Source organism: Lagenorhynchus albirostris, chromosome 19 (assembly GCF_949774975.1).
Source record: "Lagenorhynchus albirostris chromosome 19, mLagAlb1.1, whole genome shotgun sequence".
In the NCBI taxonomy this organism is placed as follows: Eukaryota; Metazoa; Chordata; class Mammalia; order Artiodactyla; family Delphinidae; genus Lagenorhynchus; species Lagenorhynchus albirostris.
Window position 1 is genome coordinate 5,794,826 of NC_083113.1, and position 6,512 is coordinate 5,801,337.

General features: G+C 35.0%; 1 non-coding gene across 1 annotated transcript; it reads left to right on the plus strand.

Annotated features, from left to right (window-relative positions):
• The first annotated feature begins 398 nt into the window (after window positions 1-398).
• On the plus strand, window positions 399-504 carry LOC132510553 (U6 spliceosomal RNA). The gene has a single exon (XR_009537356.1). It is a non-coding gene; the product is annotated as a U6 spliceosomal RNA (small nuclear RNA).
• The last annotated feature ends 6,008 nt before the right edge of the window (window positions 505-6,512 follow it).

Genomic DNA, 6,512 nt, shown 5'->3' on the forward strand with positions numbered 1-6,512 from the left:
GTAAAGGAACTAAAAGTGTCACTGTTTGAACATGACACATAGAGAAAACCCTAAAGATTTCACCCACAAAGTATTAGCATGAATAAATTCAGTAAATTTGAAGTATACACAATTAACATACAGAAATCTGTTATTTTTCCTGCACCAATAACAAGCTATCCAAGGTATGAAGAAAAAAATATGATTATATTAAAATGATAAAAGACCTAAGAATAAATTTATCCACAAATGTGAAAGATTTATGCACTGAAAATTATGACATTGATGAAACAAATGGAAGATGACACAAATAAAAGATACCTTATGCTCTTCAATTGGAAGAATTAATATTTTTAAGACAGCTATACTACTCCAAGCAACCTACAGATATAAAGCATTCCCTATCAAAATACCCATGAGTGCTCACTTTGGCAGCACATATACTAAAATTGGAAAGATACAGAGAAGATTAGCATGGCCCCTTCACAGGATGACATGCAAATTTGTGAAGTTTTCCATATTTTTTGGACAGCTACATGTAAAAGAATGAAATTAGAACACTCCTTAACAGCAGACACAAAAATAAACTCAAATGGATTAATGACCTAAATATAAGGCAAGACACTGTAAAACTCTTAGAGGAAAACATAGGCAGAACACTCCATGACATAAAAGCAAGATCCTTTTTGACCCACCTCCTAGAGAAATGGAAATAAAAATAAACAAATGGGACCTAATGAAACTAAAAAACTTTTGCACAGCAAAGGAAACCATAAACAAGACAAAAAGACAACCCTCAGAATGGGAGAAAATATTTGCAAATGAAACAACTGACAAAAGATTAATCTCCAAAATATACAAGCAGCTCATGCAGCTCAATGTCAAAAAACCAAACAACCCAATCCAGAAATGGGCAGAAGACCTAAATAGACATTTCTCCAAAGAAGATATACAGATTGCCAACAAACACATGAAAGGATGCTCAACATCATTAATCATTAGAGAAATGCAAATCAAAACTACAATGTGGTGTCACCTCACACCAGTCAGGGTGGCCCTCATCAAAAAATCTACAAACAATAAATGCTGGAGAGGGTGTGAAGAAGAGAGAACCCTCTTGCACTGTTGGTGGGAATGTAAATTGATACAGCCTTTATGGAGAATAGTATGGAGGTTCCTCAAAAACCTAAAAATAGAACTACCATACAACCCAGCAATCCCACTACTGGGCATATACCCTGAGAAAACCATAATTCAAAAAGAGGCATGTACCACAATGTTCATTGCAGCTCTATTTACAATAGCCAGGACATGGAAGCAACCTAAATGTCCATTGACAGATGAATGGATAAAGAAGCTGTGGCACATATATAAATGGAATATTACTCAGCCATAAAAAGAAATGAAATTGAGTTATTTGTGGTGAGGTGGATGGACCTAGAGTCTGTCATACAGAGTGAATAAGTCAGAAAGAGAAAAACAAATACCATATGCTAACACATATATATGGAATCTTAAAAAAAAAATGGTTCTCAAGAACCTAGTGGCAGGACAGGAATAAAGATGCAGACGTAGAGAATGGACTTGAGGACACGGGGATGAAGTGAGAGAGTGGCATGGACATATATGCACTACCAAATGTAAAATAGCTAGCTAGTGGGAAGCAGACACATAGCACAGGGAGATCACCTCCGTGCTTTGTGACCACCTACAGGGGTGGGCTAGGGAGGGTGGGAGGGAGACGCAAGAGGGAGGAGATAAGGGGATATATGTATATGTATAGCTGATTCACTTTGTTATAAAGCAGAAACTAACATACCATTGTAAAGCAATTATACTCCAATAAAGATGTTTTAAAAAAAAGATCTAGTAAAGGGAATGATGATTCATGCCAAAAAAAAAAAAAATTAGGACTTCTCTGCTGGCTCAGTGGTTAAGAATCCGCCTGCCAATGCAGGGGACATGGGTTCGAGCCCTGTTCCGGGAAGATCCCACATGCCGTGGAGCAACTAAGCCAGCGAGCCACAACTACCGAACCCTGTGTGCTTAGAACCTGTGTTCTGCAACAAAAGAAGCACTGCAATGAGAAGCCCATGCACCACAATGAAGAGTGGCCCCCACTCACTGCAACTAGAGAAAAGCCCTCACACAGCAACAAAGACCCAATGCAGTCCAAAATAAATAAATAAAATAAATTTTAAAAATACCCATGACATTTTTCACAGAACCAGAACAAATAATCCTAAAAGTAATAGAGAACCACAAAATACCCACATTGCTTAAGCAATCCTGAGAAAAACGACCAAAGGTGGAGATACCACACTCCCTGAATACGAAGCTACAATAATCACAGACACAGAAATCAATGGAATAGAATAAAGAGCTCAGAAAGGAACCTGCACACCTATGGTCAATAAATCTACTACAAAAGAGTCAAGAATATACAATGGAGAAAAGACAGTCTCTTCAATAAGTGGTGTTTGGAAAACTGGAGAGTTACCAGTAAAATAATGAGAATAGAACATTTCCTCACACTGTACACAAAGACAAACTCAAAATGGATTAAAGACCTAAATGGAATACCTCAAACCCTAAAACTCCTAGGAGAGAACATAGGCTGAAAATTCTTTGGCATAAATGGGAACACTTTCTTTTTTGGACCTGTCTCCTAAGGGAAAAAAGACATAAAAGCAAAAATACACGAATGGGACCTAATTAATTTTAAAATCTTTTGCAGAGCAAAGGAAATGTTAGACACAATGAAAAGGTAACCTACAGAATGGGAGAAAAATATATGCCAAGGATATGATGGAGAAGGGGTTAATATCCAAATTATATAAAGAGCTCATCGACTCAGAATCAAAAAACAAACACAAAAGGATGAAAAATGGAGAGAAACACTTAATAGACATTTTTCCACAGAAGATATGCAGATAGCCATCAGGCACATGAAAAAATGCTAAACATCACTAATCATTGGATAAATGCAAATCAAAACCAGAATAAGAAATCACCTCACATCTGTCAAGATGGCTCTCATCAAAAAGTCTAGGGCTTCCCTGATAGAGCAGTGGTTAAGAATGTGTCTGCCAATGCAGGGGACATGGGTTCGAGCTCTGGTCCAGGGAGATCCCACATGCCATGGAGCAACTAAGCTCGTGTGCCAAACTACTGAGCCTGCTCTCTAGAGCTCATGAGCCACAACTACTGAGCCTGCATGCCACAACTACTGAAGCCCATGCACCTACAGCCCGTGCTCTGCAACAAGAGAAGCCACTGCAATAAGAAGCCCATGAACCGCAATGAAGAGTAGCCCTCACTCGCCGCAACTAGAGAAAGCCTGCACACAGTACAGACCCAAAGCAGCCAAAAAATTAATTAATTTAAAAAAAGTCTACAGACAGCAAATGTTAGGAACCCTAGTGCATTGTTAGTGGGATTGTAAATTGGTACAACCACTATGAAAATATTATGGAGGTCGTCAGAAAACTAAAAGGAGAACTACTGTATTAAACAATTCCACTGCTGGGTATATACTCAGAGAAAGTGAAAACACCAATTTGAAAAGATACATGCACCCCAATATTTATAGCAGCATTATTTACAATTGCCAAGATATGGAAGAGACCTAGATGTCCATCAACAGATGAATGGATAAAAAAGATGTGATATAGCACACACACATATATATATCACACACACATATATATGTGTGTGTATATATATATATATATCATACACACACACATATATATATATATATATATATATATAATGGGATATTACTCAGCCATAAAATATAAAAATTACTCAGCCATGTGCAACAACATGGATGGACCTAGAGTATATTATATGAGTTTTGGATTTTGGGGTATTTCATTTAGGTCCTTAATCCATTTTGAGTTTGTCTTTGTGTACAGCATGAGGAAATGTTCTAATTTCATTATTTTACCTGTAGGTCTCCAGTTTCCCAGCACCACTTATTGAAGAGAATGTCTTTTCTCCATTGTATATTTGTACCTCATTTGTAGTAGATTTATTGACCATAATTGTGTGGGTTCCTTCTGGACTATCCATTCTCTTCCATTCGTCTATGTTTCTGTTTTTGTGGCAATACAATTCTCTTTTGATTACTGTAGCATTGTGTATAATCTGAAGTCAGGAGGTGTGATACCTAACCTTATACCTTAAGTTACTAGGAAAACAATAACAAACAAAACCTAACGTTAGTAGAAGAAAAGAAATCATAAAGATCAGATCGGAAAGAAGGAGTAAGAGAAAAATAGAAAAGATCAATGAACAAAGACCTGGTTCTTTTAAAAGATAAAATTGATAAACTTTAACTAGACTCATCAAGAAAAAAAGAGAGATGAATCAATTCCAAAAAATTGGAAAAGAAAAAGTCTCAAATAATACCATTGAAATAGGAAGGATTATGAGATTATCATGAACATTTTATACTCCAATAAAATGGACAACTTAGGAAAAATGGGCAAATTCCTATAAATATAAAATCTCCCAAGACTGAATCAGGAAAGAGTAGAAAATATGAACAGACCAATTACCAGTAATGTAATTAAATAAGTAATAATAATTTAAATAAGCCCAGCAAACAAAAGTTCAGGTCCAAACAACTTTGTAGGTAAATTCTACCAAACAGAGCATTTTAAACCTATACTTCTCAAGCTATTTCAAAATATTGGAGAGGAAGGAATGCTCCTGAAATCATTCCTCAAGGCCACCATCATCTTGATACCAAAACGACAAAGATATCACATAAAAGTAAACTACAGGCCAATATCGCTGATGAACATAGATGCAAATATGTTCAAACTTATATGATCTACCCTATTAATGAACTGAAAAATAAAAATCATATGATCAAATCAATAAATGCAGAAAAAGCTTTTGAAAGAATTCAACACTGATTTATGATAAAAATTGTCAACAGTATGGGTAAGAGGCAACATAAATTAACTTAATAAAGGCCACATATGATAAATTCACAACTAATATTATACTCAACAGTGAAAAGCTGAAAGCATTTTCTCTCAAATCAGGAACAAGAGAAGGATACCTATGCTTGCCACTTTTATCAACAAGTATTGGAAGTCCTAGTCATAGCAATTAGACAAGAAATAAAACTAAAAGAAATCCATATGTTGACAATGATGTGGGAAAAAGGTAACCACTGTGCACTTTGGAGGGAAGTAAATTGGTTCAGCCACTATGGAAAAAGTATGGGGATTTGTCAAAACAATTAAAAGTAGCTCTACCCTATGTTCCAGCAATTTCACTTTGGGGTTTTTATCTGAAGAAAAAAATATATAATTAATAATTAGGAAAGATATATACAATCACTGCAGCATTATTTACAATAGCCAAGATATGGAAGCAACCCAAATGTCCATTAATCAATTAATGTGTAAAGAAGAAGTGGTATATATATATATATGTGTGTGTATATACACACACATGTATACATATACCATATATACATAATATATATAATATATACAATATATACTATATATATAATACATACATGTTATATACACACACCATGGAATATTACTCAGCCATAGAAAAGAATGAAATCTTGCCATTTGAGACAACATGAATAGACCTAGAGGGTATTATGCTAAATGAAATGTCAGACTGAGAAAGAAAAGTACTGTATCATTTCAATTATTTATGTAATCTGAAATGAAAACAAATGAACATGTAACAACGGCAACAACAAAACCAACCAGATTTGTAAATACAGAGAAAAAACAGGTGGTTGTCAGAGGAGAGTGGGAGGAGGAAAGAAATAGGTGAGGGAGATCAAGAGGTACATACTTCCAGATGCAAAAGAAACCAGTCATGGTATGAGATGGTGTACAATTTTGGATATGTAGTCACTTACTATAATAGAATTGACTGGTGATTGTCCCCAGTTACTATGCTAGAATTTGTATGGGGACATATCATAAATAGACTTACTGTGCTGATCATTTTGAAATGTGTAGATGTATCAAATCATTACATCAGGCAACTGGAACTACCAGTGTTGTTGGTCAATTATACTTCAAAAACAAACTCACAGAAAAACAGATCCAATTTGTGGTTACCAGAGTCGGGGTGAGGTAGCAGGGGGAATTGGATGAAGGCAGCCACAAGCTACAAATTTCCAGTTATAAGATACATAAGTACTAGGGATTTAATATACAATATGATAAATATAATTAATACTGCTTTATGTTATATGTGAAAATTGCTCTCTGTTACATATGAAAGTTGTTAAGAGAGTACATCCTAAGAGTTATCACAAAATTTCTTTGTTATTTAATTCTGTATCTCTATGAGATGAATGTTCACTACACCGATTGTGATAATTGTTTCATAATGTATGGTAGTCAAATCATCATGCTGTACATCTTAAACTTATACAGTGCTGGATGTCTATTATATCTCAATAAATCTTAAAGAAAAAATAAATAATACCTTAGTCAAACTCACTTAGGAAAATACTTTATAGCAAGATTAAGTGA